Consider the following 16,038-nt stretch of genomic DNA (forward strand, 5'->3'; position numbering starts at 1 on the left):
CATCCACCCACCTATTTATCTGTCCAAACATCCATCTATCTATGAATCATCTATCTATCCATCCACCCATCTATCTATCTACCTATCTATCTACCCATCCATCCATCCATCTACCTACCTACCTACCTACCTATTTATCCATCCATCCATCCAACTATCTATCTATCTATCTATCTATCTATCTATCTATCTATCTATCTATCTATCTATCTATCTATCTATCTATCTATCTTTCCATCTATCCATCCATCCATCCATCCATCCACCCACCCACCTATCTATTTATCTATCCATCCATCCATCCATCCACCCTCCCATCTAATCTATCCATCTATCTGTCTTTCCATCCGTCTATCCATCCATCTATCCCTCTTCCTTCCATGTATCTATCCATCCATCCAGCCATCCATCCATCCATCCACCCATCTGTCCATCCATCTGTGTATCTATCTAATTCTTGAATACTGGCTTTTAAAATAAGCTTACATTTCTGACGAATTTCATGGGGGGGTGCAGTCTGACAAGCACATCAACCTTATAGTTTGAAAGTACTGTTTCTCTTTTTGGCTTTTCTTCCCTTATTGAGTAGATAGATAGATAAGATGAGATTCCATTGCCAACCGGTCCTGGTTAGGAATAAATTCCCCCAATGAACTCCCACTGAACCTTTACCTGCATCCGTACATTACGCTGCAATGCAGTTTTTGACACTCAGCCCTCCCAGGTGGTAGAACCTGATGGAAGTGAAAACCCTGCTGGCTTTGTTTTCAGAAAACCAAAACAATATACTTTTCACTTGGCCGATCACAGGCAGCCTCTCATTTTGTCCGACGGTGGTTGAACGAGGTGGGGACATGCACTCACCTTATTCAGTAGGGAAAGAAAAAGCCCAGAAAAGATGATTATGCTGGATTTTATTCCCAACAAGTAGGCAAAGGCGGGTGCCTTGACTTCAGATCAACCGCATCACAGGGTCATCAGACCGTTTTCCCGGCATCCTGTGCTTCCTCCGTGTGCGTGTGTTCAACGCTGCTGTTGGATGCAGTCCAGCCCAGCAGCACAAAATGTATTGAGCTGTTGCTTCGCCAAAGGCATTGTGATGTAAGTAGTTCTCAGTGATGTAGCGACGGGCAGCAGCTTTCTTTCTTTCTTTTTTTTTTTTTTTCTTGTAGGGGTAGTTAATTAAATTTTTATTTAATTTTTTTTTAATGTCAGTGCTGGGAATTGAACCCAGGACCTCGTGCATACGAGGCACGCACTCTACCACTGAGCTACACCCTGCCCCCGGCAGCAGGCTTCTTATCCCAATCAGGTTTTGAAAGGTGGATGCCTGTGGAGAGAAGCCCTCCAGAGAATGAAGAAACGGGTCTTGCCTTCAGAAAGAGAGGAAGGAAGGACAGAATGACGGTGACAACAAAAAGGTCGTGAGAGGACGCAAGTGAGGCGTTGTTGGATGCACTTCGGAGCCACTTTCGTGCTCAGACCTCGATACAAACGGATGAGTAAGACTTGCTGATCTGAATTGTCGCTCCCAGAATATTCCACCAGCTGTAACCCGGTCGGAAATTAACCCACAGTTACTGCTGGTGGGTTCATGTGTCCACCAAAGTGCCTTGAGCACCTCCTGCGTGTTCCCCACGGAACGACACTCTTAAAACAGAACTTTGGGCAAAACAGACATCGTTTGTAAGTTAGTGGAGCTTGCACCCTAGATCAGCGATTCTCAATCAGGGGCGATTTTGCCCCCCAGGGGACATGTGTCAACGTCTTGAGACAGTTTGGACTGTCATGACTGGGGCTTCCCGCTCGTGGGTAGAACCTGGAGAAGCTCGTGAACGTCCTTCAGCACACCAGACTGCCCCCACGAGAAACAGTCACCTGACCCAGAATGTCAACAGTGCCCAACGAGGTTGAGAAACTCTTGTCTAACGGTGGAGGAAAAATGACCAACTACGTACCCTTAAGGATAATTGCAAACTATAATAAGTCTTCATTGCTGGTGGGGTCATTTCAGGGATCTGGTCAGCAGGATCCCTGATAACAATGAAAAGAAAAGGGAAACGAAAGGGTGGGGGTTGCTTATTAGGGCAAGAAGATCCTGCTGGTAGCAGGACTGGCATGTGCAAAGGCCCTGGGGTTGAGGTGGCGGGGGGGGGGCTGGCATAATCCAAGATCTGAGGATACAGGTCTGGCTGAAGGGCAAAGAGGGGATAGACAAGAGGGAAAAATGGAAACGCAGATGGGGGAAGGTCTGTGAAGTGTGCCGTGCAGTATGCGCTTTTCATTCTGCCCCACAAGTGTGATTCTGTGGACTCCTGTCCTCTTTTCTGTAATAATATCCAATCTCTGAATCACTTTTTTTTTTTAATTGTTGTTGTCCACACCCGTCTAACCCAATGATAGACTTTGGGGATGGAGAGATGAATACAAAGTGGTCCTTGTCTTAGGGAGTTTGTATTCTCCATCAGAAGAACTTTGCTGGGCTCCATTTGTGATTCTCAGATGCATGTCCTCTTCTCCTAGTTCCTCGTGCTTTTCCAGTTTCACACTGGCTTCTTTTCTTCCCACATTTTAGGTTAGAGTTACTGAGTCCTCACTGTTCTGTTGAGCTCTGTCTTTCTTTCTTCCTTCTTTATTTTTCTTTTCTTTTCTTCTTTTCTTTTCCCTTCCTTCCTTCCTTCCTTCCTTCCTTCCTTCCTTTCTTTCTTTCTCTCTCTCCTCTTTCTTTCTCTCTCCTCTTTCTTTCTCTCCTCTTTCTTTCTCTCTTCCTTCCTTCTTTCCTTTCTTCCTTCCTTCCTTCCTTCCTTCCTTCCTTCCTTCCTTCCTTCCTTTCTCTTTCTTTCTTTCTTTCTTTCTTTCTTTCTTTCTTTCTTTCTTTCTTTCTTTCTTTCTTTCTTTCTTTCTTTCTTTCTTTCTTTCTTTCTTTCTTTCTTTCTTTCTTTCTTTCTTTCTTTTTCTTTTTGTTTCTCTCTCTCTCTCCTTCTCTCCTCTCCTTCTCTCCTTCTCTCCTTCTCTCCTTCTCTTTTTTTTCTCTTTCTTGTTTTTCTCTTCCCAAAGTCAGACTGCAAACAATCAAAGCTTGTCACTCACAGATTTGAGATGCTGTGTGTTGACTCTTCCAGAAGCGCTCGTGAAGAGTTCTGATTTAAGGACTTTGGTCATTTGTTTTAAGCCTGCGGTTGAATTGATTTGAGTTGTTCGTGATTCTAAGCTATCGTGCGGGTGGCGGGGGGGGGGGGGGGGGAGCGCTCCGAACTGAAGGGTGATGCACATCTTTTTTTTTTTAATTATTATTCAAGTGGACAGTACATGTGCTAAAGGCGTCTTTTAGAGTATCGTCAGTCATGGTACCTGTTTGCCACAGGAGCTGAGAGTATACAGTGTTTTTCTTTTCTTTTTTTTCAGTCTTTCACTATTTCTCCCTCCGCTTGTTAAACCATTTTAAACTCGTTTTGCGGGTTGTGTAAATTTGCTCCGGGGTCCCATAGAGAGGCTAGCTGGCTAGGGTTAGGGTGAGGGACTGTCCGGAATTCTGTTTTTACAACCACAGCAGCATCATTTAAGACTGTTTTATTAGATTTAAGTTGTTGTATTCCTCACATTTTATCATGCTACTATGAGCATTTTCAAAAGAACAGCCAGACTCTTCATTGGTTTTATCTTAAAATCTGGAACAAAAGAAGGAGGTCCACTCTCCCTATGTGTCTTTAGCAGTGAATTAACTGGATGTCTTCACCAGGGCAGGGAGGTTAAAAAAAAAAAAGAATTAAGAATATGTATTTGGAAAGAACTGTCTTTATGTGCAGATGACATGCTTTTGTTATACGCAGACTCCTCAGGCATTTTACAAACTGCTAAAACACCCAAGTGATTTTAGCAAGGTCCCAGGATTAAAGAGAGACACAAATGTTTCACTTCTCTACTCAACACGTTAGAAAAATGAAATTTACAATAACACGATCAATCATAGCCAACTTAAGTTTAAAATATTAGAAATGCGTTTAGTAAAGTGTTTGTAAGACCATACAGGTTGAGAGAACGTGTATTATTTTTAACAAAGAAATGGGATTTGGGGATTTTTAATTAAATTGGTGATGAATGTATAAACAATTTGACAACTTTAGACTGTTGAGTTATCCAATCCATGAACATGATTTAGCTCTCTGTTTATATGAATCTTCTTCATTTTAGGAGGGGCAATTTTTGTCATTTTCCGTGTAGAAATCTTGCTCATTTTTAGTACATTTTTATTCCTATCTAAAACTGTGAGCATATACTAAGACTGCAATTCTCAGACATAATCTCGCTGATGATAATGAAATTAAACTAGTAATGCATCTTAAATTTTATAATATCTGAAAATGACACGACCAAATTGGATGAACCAGCGTCCTAATATTATTACTGAATCTGTCTCTTCTGAAATATCCATACCCAATTAGTGTTTATTTATTCAATATTTCATAATTCTCGTTGAAGCCTTGTCTTTCAAATCTTCTTTTGGCGTTTATGACAAAGTGGCCACATTCAGTACTCCCCCGTTGGTGTAGATTTCCTTCTTTTTCATGTTGAACCATTTCTATCCACTACCTTCCCAGATTCATCCTGTGTAAGAACGCTCTTACACGTTATCACTGAATTTGATTGTGGAACGATGTCCTGGGTTCTTCAAGGGCTGTTGCATGATGTACGTAAAAAAATAGAGAAATTCTCAGTTCCCTTCCTTCCCCCAAAGCATGTTCCTTCTCAAGGGTTTCAAATCACTAATGGTGGACCTGTGGGACCAGATTGTGCGGGATCTCAGTGGTCAGTGGTCACGTGGACAGAAGGTGTGCAACGTAGCCTGGAGAGCATGTGTACACGGTCTGCTCACCACCTCTGTTTACACTGTCCTGTAGTTTTAGCTTGTTATCAGCACCTTCAGCAGCGAGGAAGGCTCTTTGTAGACAACACAATCCTTTCTCAATGGAAGAAAAAAGTGTATCTTAAAATCCACGCTCTCCTTTGTTGTCTGTCGCTCATGGGTCTACATCCAGCGTCCACCATATTGTAAAGCCAGCATTTTTTCCTTCTGCAACCAACTGAGATAATTTTCCAAGGTCCTGTGTTACGCAGCTTCAGTGACTCAAAGCACAAATGCCTTACAATCAGTGTTTTATACATTTATTTACTTATATCATCTTTGCTCACATGTTTATAGGACTTTGCAATGTCCCAAATGCCCCGTAGATGTTTCAGTGGTATGACTCGCGTCCTGTGAGATGGATGCCATTAATCCATCATTAATAGATGATAACCGTGTGTGAGAGATGAGTGAGCCATTCGAGGTCTAGTTAATGCACTTACAGCTCAGACCCCAGTGTTGAGAGTCTTTCCCTCCCTTGTAGGAATCCAGCTGCTTGGGGACAATGAAGCGTCCTTGAGATGTATTTACTTTATTTTTGTTTTTAATTTCAGCCTTTTTCTCCCCTTGTTATACCTAGGTTTAATCAAAATCAATAAAATTTTGTTATATCTGTTACAAATTTGTCAGCAAAAAATAGCTTGGTATCATAAAAATTCTTCTAATAAATCAAATGCCAATGAGATAATAAAATACTAAACCATTAATTGATAAACATTGGCTTCCTTTTACAGAGAAATTAAAGGTATTCAGGACTATTAATAAGTATAAGAAAGCACATGGTTTTTAGAATTTGTTGGTATTTATGTTTGCCAATCTACAAAATGCTAATATGAAAGACAATTCATAATTGCGTACTTCTTAGTTTTCACTAGAAATTGTGGGGGTTTTTTGGTTTTTTTTTCTTTTTCTGTTTTCTAATTTTATTTTACTGAGTTATAATCAGTTTACAATGTTTTGTCAATTTCTAGGGTAGCGCACAATTTTTCAGTTATTCATGAATATATACATAGTCATTGTCACATTCTTTTTCACTGTGATGTATTTACATAAGTAGTCAAACATGTGATTTTAGAGATTAATTTTTTTAAATAACTTGATTTGGAAACTTGCTTTTGCTGGAGCAGAAATGGTTGGTTTTAGCCAAAACGTTTCTGAAATGTTTTGTTTTTGGTCCGACGACACACTCATGTCCGTATGTGCTGGCTTCTGTCTATGAGATTTTCATATCAAGTGGCCAGAGGCTCTCAGCACATTAACATCTTTGACCTTAAATTCCTCACGTAATGACTTAACACTGTCCATTCTTCTACAAGAGGCATTTGGGGAGTCTAGGGACACACGAGCCTTCCTTTTGAAAACAGAAAACCAATTGCATTGTAAATTCCATCATTGTTCTGGGACGTTTGTTACCATCATTAATATTTCTTTTAAAGATGCGTATTCCAAAGGTTAATTCTGAGCAGAAGATGCTAAAAGTTCACAGTTAATCAGGGCACATTGCACACTGGATGTCCGATGCCAGTGATTTCAAATAATGAGATGATTGTTTCCGTTTTTCCAACTCCAGCGTGGCCGCTGATCTCTGGGAGAGGCTGTGTGTTACAGGCAGGAAGTGGGGCTGGTTCAGAATGGGAAGGACCAATGTTAATTGACCGTGACAATCCACAAAAAAAGAGGGTGGGGAGATTGAAGGACCTGCCCTGAGACAGGCTTTGAATGTGTTCGATTAGTGGCTGGTCGTCCTCTCCGCTGTGCAAATGGTCACTAGGGTGAGCTTGAGTCAGGAGGGGCTCCCCGTTTGGAGTCAACTAGACCTGTCCCGTGGCATCAGGATTTGTGTGTGAAATGTACCTTCTTCCTGGGCTGCAGGACGTGAAATGGTTCTTCCCTTGTGTAGACAGACAGTTCTGTTTCATGGTGAGTACCCTCCACTGGCATAATTAACAGTGTGCTTGATGGTGAGGAAACGTTTCAGCTGAAATTCCAAACCATTGAACGCTGGGGCTTCCGTGGTCAGATGGAGATGCTACATACAGGGGATGCACGGAGTCAGGCCAGGGGCCATTCGGGTTTTTCCACCTGTTTCTTCCTCAGACCCAGGGCTTGTCGCCATGGGCACTGTTGTCATTGCACGATGTTTCACAGCATCCATGACCGCTACACACAAGAGCGAGTTGTGGCAACCAGGAGTGTCTCCAGACTTGGCCGGCTGTCAGCTCAGAGGGCGTCGCTTGTCCTCTGACGCACTGAGCCCCCATGCCCTCATCCATTCAATTCTGTGATGACTCCTCAGCCCACATGGGGAACATTTGTCTAAAACACGGCATGAACATGAATTTCGTTGGTAATTATTTGTAGCCGTTGCAATTATATGATATCATCTCAAAAGGTTAAATCCCCTCTTTACAGAAACCAGCGTGACTGCATATTAAAAAAAAACCCAAAAAACCCCTCAAAACTCTTTTAGTCTTTAGGCGATGAGCATTGTGACAAGGCTACGTCTTCAAGGTGGCCGTTGCTTGGAAGGTGAGGTGCAGTTTAAGAGTTTAACAAGCACAGATTTATGCATGGCATTCAGGCATCGCCGTATTGAACCTGTAACATTTGCGTGGCGTTGTTATCCTGATGTTCCTTTAAAACCCTCCGTCCGCAAGAGAGTGACGTGTGTCCTCCAGGATACAACATGCTCACTGGAGTGTGTGTCTGCTGAGCACAAGATACCAAAAGCGGGCTCTCAGGGCCCATGTTAATGCACTTGTCAACGTCACCATAATTACACACACACACATTCTTAAAGCCTTAGCTACCTTTTAATAGAATGTAACAACTAAATCTCATCAACGCAGACCTCTACCCAGGGTGCCATCTTGAGTGCTCTAGTAGAGCAATTGTATCCTAGAAAATAACGCTCTAATGAAAATTTGAAATCGTCGCCTGTTCTTTTTGTTTTATGTGGTGAACTTTTTTTTCATGGACACTCTAAACCTTTACACATGGTCCACCCAAATTTGGTGTCCGAAATTCGGCAGTGACTTTCAAGTCACTTGACTTCGGTGCTCTGCTTCGTGCCTAACACTTTAGGATGGAATGTTGAGAAAAATAAAACTTACACGTCCCGTGGCTCTAGAAAAATGGTTTTCACCTCTTGGTGTCTCAGTGGTGCTGTTTGTAAAATGGGAAGACAAACCCATCTTCTCTGACGGTCATCCTGACACTGAATGAGGACTGAATAAATCCCTGTGTGTGGGGCACATCATTAGAATACTGATTGATTGAAACTAGAATGATAAACTTTGGTAACTTTCAAATCAGGACGTTGGAGTGTGTTTCATAGTTATTTATGACTAGGGTGAAAAAGTGGATGGTGATTTTAAAAAAAGTACTTTATTCTTTCATGACTGGCGTTATTTTCTCAATAGTGTGTTTCCATTATTTAAGAATTATAAAATACAGTAACATAATTCCTTTCAGTGCTAGGATTTGTCTGTATAAATAAATAATAGAAAGTATCTACTTTGGGAAATGTAGTTCAATTTATGCAAGTTATTAAATACATGTGCACGTGTGTATTTTGTATATAATATATGAAATATTATTAATATCATTATATATGTATATATATTTACCAGAACTCTCTAAATATTTACCTAGGTGTTGAGGAAATGTTCAAATATGTGTCTTCTCCATTTCATTTTCTCTTCATGGGACTCTAATAGATACATCTTACACATTCTCATTTTCACACATAATGTCCCCAAATTTCACTTTCCTATTGTTCATTTTGTGTCTCTGCTGTGTTTTGTAAAGCTTTCTAAGCTGTATCTTCCATTCGCTCTCTTTTCTACTGTGTCTGCTCTTCTCTTTGACTAGCCTACTGATTGCTGTTTATGCCAACAATTGTCATTTCCCCTTGTTTAATTCCTACATGGCCATTTTTCAAATGTTCTTTGTCTTTCCCAGCAATTTCCTGTATCTCGCTTCCCTGTTTATCTTCCATCCTTTATCTCTTTCAACATTTCTTACATGGCTGTTTACATTTTATAGACAGTACTTTAAAAAGCTCCATGCTCTGGTGCTCAGTGATCTCTGATTGTGAGCTCATGTTTGCTTGATCTTAATCTGTGGGAACTTTCAGGATTCGGTGTTGGGGATCCTTTCCCCAAACAGGTTTGCTCGTACTCCTGACTGGAGTGTGAGATTTGAGCCCACGTGGGGGTCCAACGTCTCCACTTTGCTACATTGTCCCCTGTCTTGCTGATTGGTTACCCTCAGGTGTCTCCTCTCATGCCCTGACATGACTGCAACCATGGACCTCCTCTCTCATGGCAAATCCCCTTTCCCAGTTTTCTCATTACTGAGGACACTCAGGTATCCTTTAGCTCACGCTGGTGGGGGAGCATCCACCTGGGCTATTTCCCTTAGGTGGGTAAGCCTGGAAACTCACCACCAATATGTCTTAATCCAGATGCAACTGTACTATAGAGAGGCAGTCTCTCAGAGGGCTGCTTTATCTGCTGCTGGTGTAAGTGGAAGCTTTTCCTTTCAGAAAGTTTCACCATATCAAGAAAGAAAGAGAAGGAGAAACAAAGAGAGGGACAGAGGGAAGGAAGGAAGGAAGGAAAGAGATAGGGAAGGAACGGAGGAAATAGTGATGTTTATCCTATCTGGTTGTGAAATCCAGTCCCGTATACTGTTTCCTACAAGCCAATTGCATTTTTTTTTTCCCAGAGAGAATTAGACTCTCTCTCACTCTGTAACACAGGTCCACGAGAGAATGGGTTTCATGAAAAGGGATTTGACAGCATTATGCAGTTGACAGGACTAGAGCTGCACGTTGTAATGGTGCGTACTAATCCTAAACAGGAGGATGAGAAGAAAACCAGCATTCAAATGGTAACTTCATTTTTGCGTGTGTGTGGGTGACACTCATCCAGTATTGATGTGGAGTCACGCCCAACTTCTGGGAGCAGCTTCCTGACCAGGAACAGAATCCCCTTTAATGTTCTGTAAGGAACGGGCATTTTTAAGAACCAGATCCTGCTATGTTGATGTATGAAAATGTGTATTCCTTTCACGAGGGTTCCGTTTTGTGGCACAGAAGACAGGGGACGTAAGCGGGGACCTTGGGAAGCTGAGAACGTCCAGTCACTGCCCCCTTATTCTCGCCTTATGTAAACAGAAGGCTTCCCCGTGGTAGAATCTTGGAACCTGTGATATTTGGGGCAAGTCATTAACCTCTGAAGGTATTGTTAATGCCCCTGCAGTAAAATGGAGACAAAAATGTCTAGTTCCCAGAGTTACTTTTAGGAATAAATGATCTGTCTTTTTACATATATCAGACTATCATCATACCAAGCTGCTTTTCTTTCCTCCCTCTTTCCTTCCTTCCTCCCTCCCTTCCTTCCCTCCTCTCTCTCTTCCCTTTATGACTGGATCTCTCAGCCTTGGCACTAGTGACATGTAAGCCTGGGTATGACTTGTGGATTGGAAAATCTTTATCACCATCCTTGCCTTCTACCCACTAGATCCCAGTAGAACCCCCACCTCGAGTTTTGAAAACCAGTAACGTCTCCACATATTGTCACATCTCCTCTGTGGGTCAACGTCATCCCCGTTTGAGAGCCCCTGCTCGAAAATGCACCATCTATTGTGAAAACCCTGCTTTAAATCTTTCACTCACTTCAAGGTTATAAGGTTATAAGATGCTGGTGTTTGTTTACAAAGTTCCTAAAGATGCTCTTGGATTGACTCTTAAAATCTTCACCCCCATTGATGGAAAAAAAAGATTATATTGTTATTTTTATATCCCCTCGAATATCAGCATAAACTTGGTGTTTTATGGGAACAAGTATGCACCTTCATCGAATTGTATCAACAGCTTTTAAGTGTCTAAAAATGAGGCCGTGATAAGGGAAAATCAAAATAAGGGGACAAAAAGAAGTTGAAAGATAAAGATACGGCATTATAATTATTGGCTGATTTCCCATCTCAGGTATGTGATAATGACCTTATACTCCATTATTCCTGGTACCCTACTGGAATTCTTAAGATGAAAATAATTTTATTTAGCTTTGATCTAAATACATTGAGTGGAATGTATAATCATATATTAATAGTAATAGTGGAATATGGGAAGACCAAACACTAAAAGTTTAGCTCATCCCTAAGATTATTAGAAATACTTACAAAGCAAAGACTAAAATTAGGTCAGCAGAACACATTCCGGCTTCATGGCTCCAGGAGAGCTGATCTTAGTGTAGGGCTGGGGGAATATTACTGTGTCCTGCTCAGATTATTCTCAGATCTTTCGTCAGCGCGGTTCACCAACTTGCAAGCCCATGGTGCCTGATACGGACCACCACGGTCTCATTAATTATCTTCCTTTTACAGAAAAGGAGCTTGGGGCGCGCGGTGGTTAAGTGGCCAGGTGAGGTCAGCCTCCTGCTTGCTGACGTCTGAAGCCAAGGCATTTTCTCTGTCTCCTCCGCAGTCTCCCGGCAAGCATGTCCGACTTTGCCATGTTGGACTCTTTCTAAAGGATGCTCTTTGACATCACTGCTTCTTTGCTGCTTTCATTTACCAAAATGTTGGTGTGGGTGGTTTCCCATGCTGTTCAACCTACCCCCACCGCCCCACCAACCCTTTTATTTTTGGATGGGGGTGGGTAGCCCTGTTTCCCACACTTCACCCACTTTTCTCTTTCTTATACCCCTGGGGTGAATACATGGGCAGGCAAACAAAAGCAGAAATTAATTACATGCTTCTTGTAGACATGTGACATCTGTTACCATTGGTAGGCGACTTCAGTTTAAATAAAAATGTCCCTCAATTCCCGTATCTTTCAATTTAGCAGTGATTCATTGAACACCTGTTGTCTCCTTGTGCTCTATGGAATAATTCAGGGATAATATGAAAGCTTGTAGAGATACTAGCAAGCTCTCCTTTTCACCCAGGCAACATAGCTGAGCATTAAACTCCTAGTGGACAACACAGGATGGAAGGGGAATTAGTCTCAGGATGTAAGGAATCGGAAGTCATTCAGCTGTGTTTAGCTCAGTAAGCATTCACATTTGCTCATCGTTACTTACATTGATTGAACATTACCCAAAAGCCATTCACTGTCATTTCTAATACATTACATTGGATTTTATATGTAGTCATTTTTTTTTTTAAAAGCTGAAGTACGGTCAATTGCAACGTGTCCATCTCTGGTGTACAGCCCCGTGTCCCAGTCAAGCATATACCTACATATATTCGTTTTCCTATTTTTTTCCATTAAACGTTATTACAAGATATTGAACATAGTTCCCTGTGCTGTTCAAAAGAAACTTATTAAAAAATCATTTTTTATACTCAGTGGCCAACATTTGTAAATCTCACACTCCCAAATCTGTCCCCTCCCACACATTTTCCCCGGTAACCATAAGATTGTTTACAATGTCTGCAAGTCTGTTTCTGTTTTGTAGATGAGTTCATAGTGTCCTTTTTTTCCCTCTTTTTTTTAGGATTCCATGTATGAGAGATCTCATATGGTATTTTTCTTTCTCTTTCTGGCTTACTTCACTTAGAATGATGATCTCCAGGTCCATCCATGTGGCTGCAAATGGCATTATTTTATTCTTTTTTGTAGCTGAGTAGTATTCCATTGTATAAATACACCACAGCTTCTTTATCCAGTCATCTGTCGATGGACATTTAGGCTGCTTCCAAGTCTTGGCTATTGTAAATAGTGCTGCTGTGAACACTGGGGTGCATGTACCTTTTCTCATTAGAGTTCTCTCTGTTATGGTCTTTATTACAACTTTAATGCTGTGGTCATATTTCTCTTACCATTATGGAAAACTGTTATCTTGTGGTTGAAATTAAGTGGTTTCCAAATTAGGAATTTTTGTAAGGAATTCACTTGTGATTATCCGAGGTGCTAACTTCATATGTCATATTTTCATATGTCATGTTTTCCTCTCGTTGGGTACAGATAATTTTTATTCCATTCATAGGTTTTACAAACATTTATACGCAGCTACTCCGTGTGAAGTGAAATGTCAGTGTCTGAGGGGAAGATGGTCAAGAGAAGGATGCTCTGTCTTTGTTCCTCAAGGAACTTACAGTAGAAGTACAAGCACAACCAATAATAATTGTAAAAAAAAAATAGCCAATGGAATTTATAATGACACGCCATGGTCAACCCCATGGAGGAAAGGTAGAGTGTCGTGGTCACGAACCAGCAAACCAGTGTCATCAGTCAGAAGAGGACCGAGTGGCTTTTGAGCTGAGGCAGGTGGCAGTGCCCTACAGTCGAGGAGCTGAAGAATAAGTGTGAGGGTCTCCTGTCCCTGGGTTTGGGGCTGGCACGTTTTCATTGCAGAAAAATAAAGAGGAACGTAAGATGAGGGTGACAACATAAAGTGACCAAGTCATCCAGGTCCCTGTTGGAGAACTTTACGCAGGGGTGTGTCCGGGTCAGTGCTGTGGTTTTGATGGATTCCTCAGAGTTGGGAGCCACAGGAAGAGCGGGTGGGCATTGAATCAGCACATCACTCTGTTATCCAGAGAGAGGCTGGTAGCCCCGACCAGTACGGCCAAGATGAAGAGAGGTGGATGGAACCATTTAAGAGATACTTGGGAGGGAAATCAGAGAGGGGTTAATGATGTATTTATGTTACCGAGTCCAAACTCGTTCTGCTCGCTGCACGACAGGCCAGTAAATCGGGAGACTCTGAGGTGTTGGGGCAAGGATTAATGACTTTATTCAGAAAGCCAGCAGACCGGGAGGATGGCAGACTAATGTCTTGGAGAACCATCCTACTCAAGTCAGAATTCAGGCTCCTTTGATACTAAAAAGGGGAGGGGGTGTGGTCGGTTGTTGCAAACTTCTTGGGTTAGGAATTCTTTGTTCTTGGAATCCTTTGTTCTTGCAGCTGTCCGTGTGGTCAGATCACAGTGTCCCTGTAAACCTCCAACAAAGCAATCCTTATTTTCCATTCTGCAATTTGTTATCTTTATATAAGTGCAACAGTGTTAATATCTGTAAAGGTCAGAGCCTTGAGAACGGGCTCTCCTGTCTATTTCAGGCTCGAGGCAACATTCTTTTACAAAAGGTGCAGAGCTAGCGAGACTAAGCCCAGAAAACAGGGCACAGGGTTAAAGGAAAAGAAACAGATTTCATATGGAGTCAGATTTATTCTTTTCTATTACACTTAGACTCTGGAAAAGAGAATGGAAAGTTATGTTGAATCTCCACTTAGTTTCTGTCTAGATCACCTCCTTGCGTGGGAAGCTCATAAGATGGAAAACACTTAAGATGGAAAACAACGGACCATTACAAGAGACTCAAGTAGAGGTTCCCATAAAGAGGGGTTCCATTTCTAAATCCTCGTCTAAACAAAGACTTGAAGAGCATTGTCTGTTACTAGATACATACAACTTCATGATGTATGATTTCGGAAGCTATTGCCTGTCGGGCAAGCGTCCTCTGAGAGTAATACTTCGTGCAAAATATTACTCAAGGAATAGTGATTTAAAGATGATTTCATCAGTGACTAATGTATGTCTGGCAAATAAAATAAATATGTAATATAAATCTTACATAATCAATGCTCATAGGGTGCATTTCCCAAGATACATATTTGAAAGGAAAATCAGAGAAGTGGTCATGATTGAGGGACCTTGGCCAACTTTCATGATGATAAAATGTTGAATACTGTTTCCTTTCATGACAGGCATCATCGGATTGAAAAATATCACTCCACAGAAATATTTTAAGGAGGGTAATATCAACAATAACCCTAGCATGTATAGCAGATAATTAACTATGTAATTTATGCATGTTATGTAGTAAATTATGATATGAATGATAAACAGTGATAATCACTTACACTATTTTACAGAGGTAACATTGTTTAACAGAAAATTACCAAACATAGTACAGAACCTGGCATGGTTTAGGTTGTCTCAGTTTTACCTGAGTGCTGCTGTATTTTTGAGGATACAATGAAAAAAACAACTAAATGCAAGCTTTGAAACTGAAATCAGAAATAGGATAAAGAATATGAAAAAGTATACATAACATATATCACTGAATCACTCACTATACTGTACACCAGAAACTACCAGAACATTGTCAATTACCTACATGTCAAAAAAAAAAATGAGAGAGAGAGATAAAGGAGTTACAGCAAATTTTCCATCGATACGGGAGTGATCCACTGCACTGATCGGATGATAAAGCCAGACAGCCTTTCCTCTCCATCACTAACGCCCTGAGATGTGTGCATGGCGTTGCCATGGGTTACATCACCGTCTCCAGTGGGACTGGACCCCGATGCCGTGTGACGTAAACATTGTCACGCAGTGAACATTTCAGGAAGGAGCAGTACCCTCAGTTTTATTCTTGGAGAAAGTCGTTTATTGACTTTCTACCTACATAAGCAAAGCTTTTTGATCATAACCGGAAGACGGTTTGGTATTTTTATTGTCCTTTAAATCTCCTGTCTCATTCCTGTGATAAAACAAAGCCAAGGCAAAAGACATTTATGCATCTCTTTCTAGGTACCAGACACGGGGTGGAGCAGGGAGTTTGGTCGTAAACCGGACCAAGGCACTCCTGAAGCAGAGAGCCTGATAAGAAATACTGTGTTATAAATTGTGTGGTGAATCTGCCAGATAAGAGTTGTGGGGACAGACAGGAGGCTACATATGGTATGTTCTCAGATCTGATGCCTGAATCATGTTTAGGTGAGCCCGTGGGAAGAGAGTCCAGTGGGAAAAACAGAGACATGCAGACAAATGGGGCTGGAGGGCAGTTCTTACGGTGGCTGTGAGCAAAACCATGTAGTACATGGTCCTGGGCTAGGGGAGGAATGGTGGGTCCACAATTGGGCAGCATGATGTGTGCCCTTGAATGTCATAGACAGATGAGATCTACTTCCTCTGGGAACTGAGGAAGTAAATGAGCTTTAAACCCTTTTAGATTTAAAATGAATGTTTCCTGGACTGACAGGGGATTCGTTGCTATCATAAGAGAGGCTCCTGTTTATTTGAAGAACCTGTGGTGTTACGTGCTACGTGCTTTAATTTTGTAAGGTGATATCTGTTCATTTGATTCCTCGTGGAATGAAAATCACTGAAACCTT

General features: G+C 41.4%; 1 protein-coding gene and 1 non-coding gene across 5 annotated transcripts in view; one reads left to right on the forward strand and one right to left on the reverse strand.

The window, feature by feature from the left end:
* LOC135320456 (neuroligin-4, X-linked) overlaps nt 1-16,038 on the forward strand; it is a 303,270-nt gene that overhangs the window by 115,679 nt on the left and 171,553 nt on the right. The window lies entirely within an intron of this gene.
* TRNAT-CGU (transfer RNA threonine (anticodon CGU)) lies at nt 1,210-1,283 on the reverse strand. Its single transcript has one exon. It is a non-coding gene; the product is annotated as a tRNA-Thr (tRNA).

Source organism: Camelus dromedarius, chromosome Y (assembly GCF_036321535.1).
Source record: "Camelus dromedarius isolate mCamDro1 chromosome Y, mCamDro1.pat, whole genome shotgun sequence".
In the NCBI taxonomy this organism is placed as follows: Eukaryota; Metazoa; Chordata; class Mammalia; order Artiodactyla; family Camelidae; genus Camelus; species Camelus dromedarius.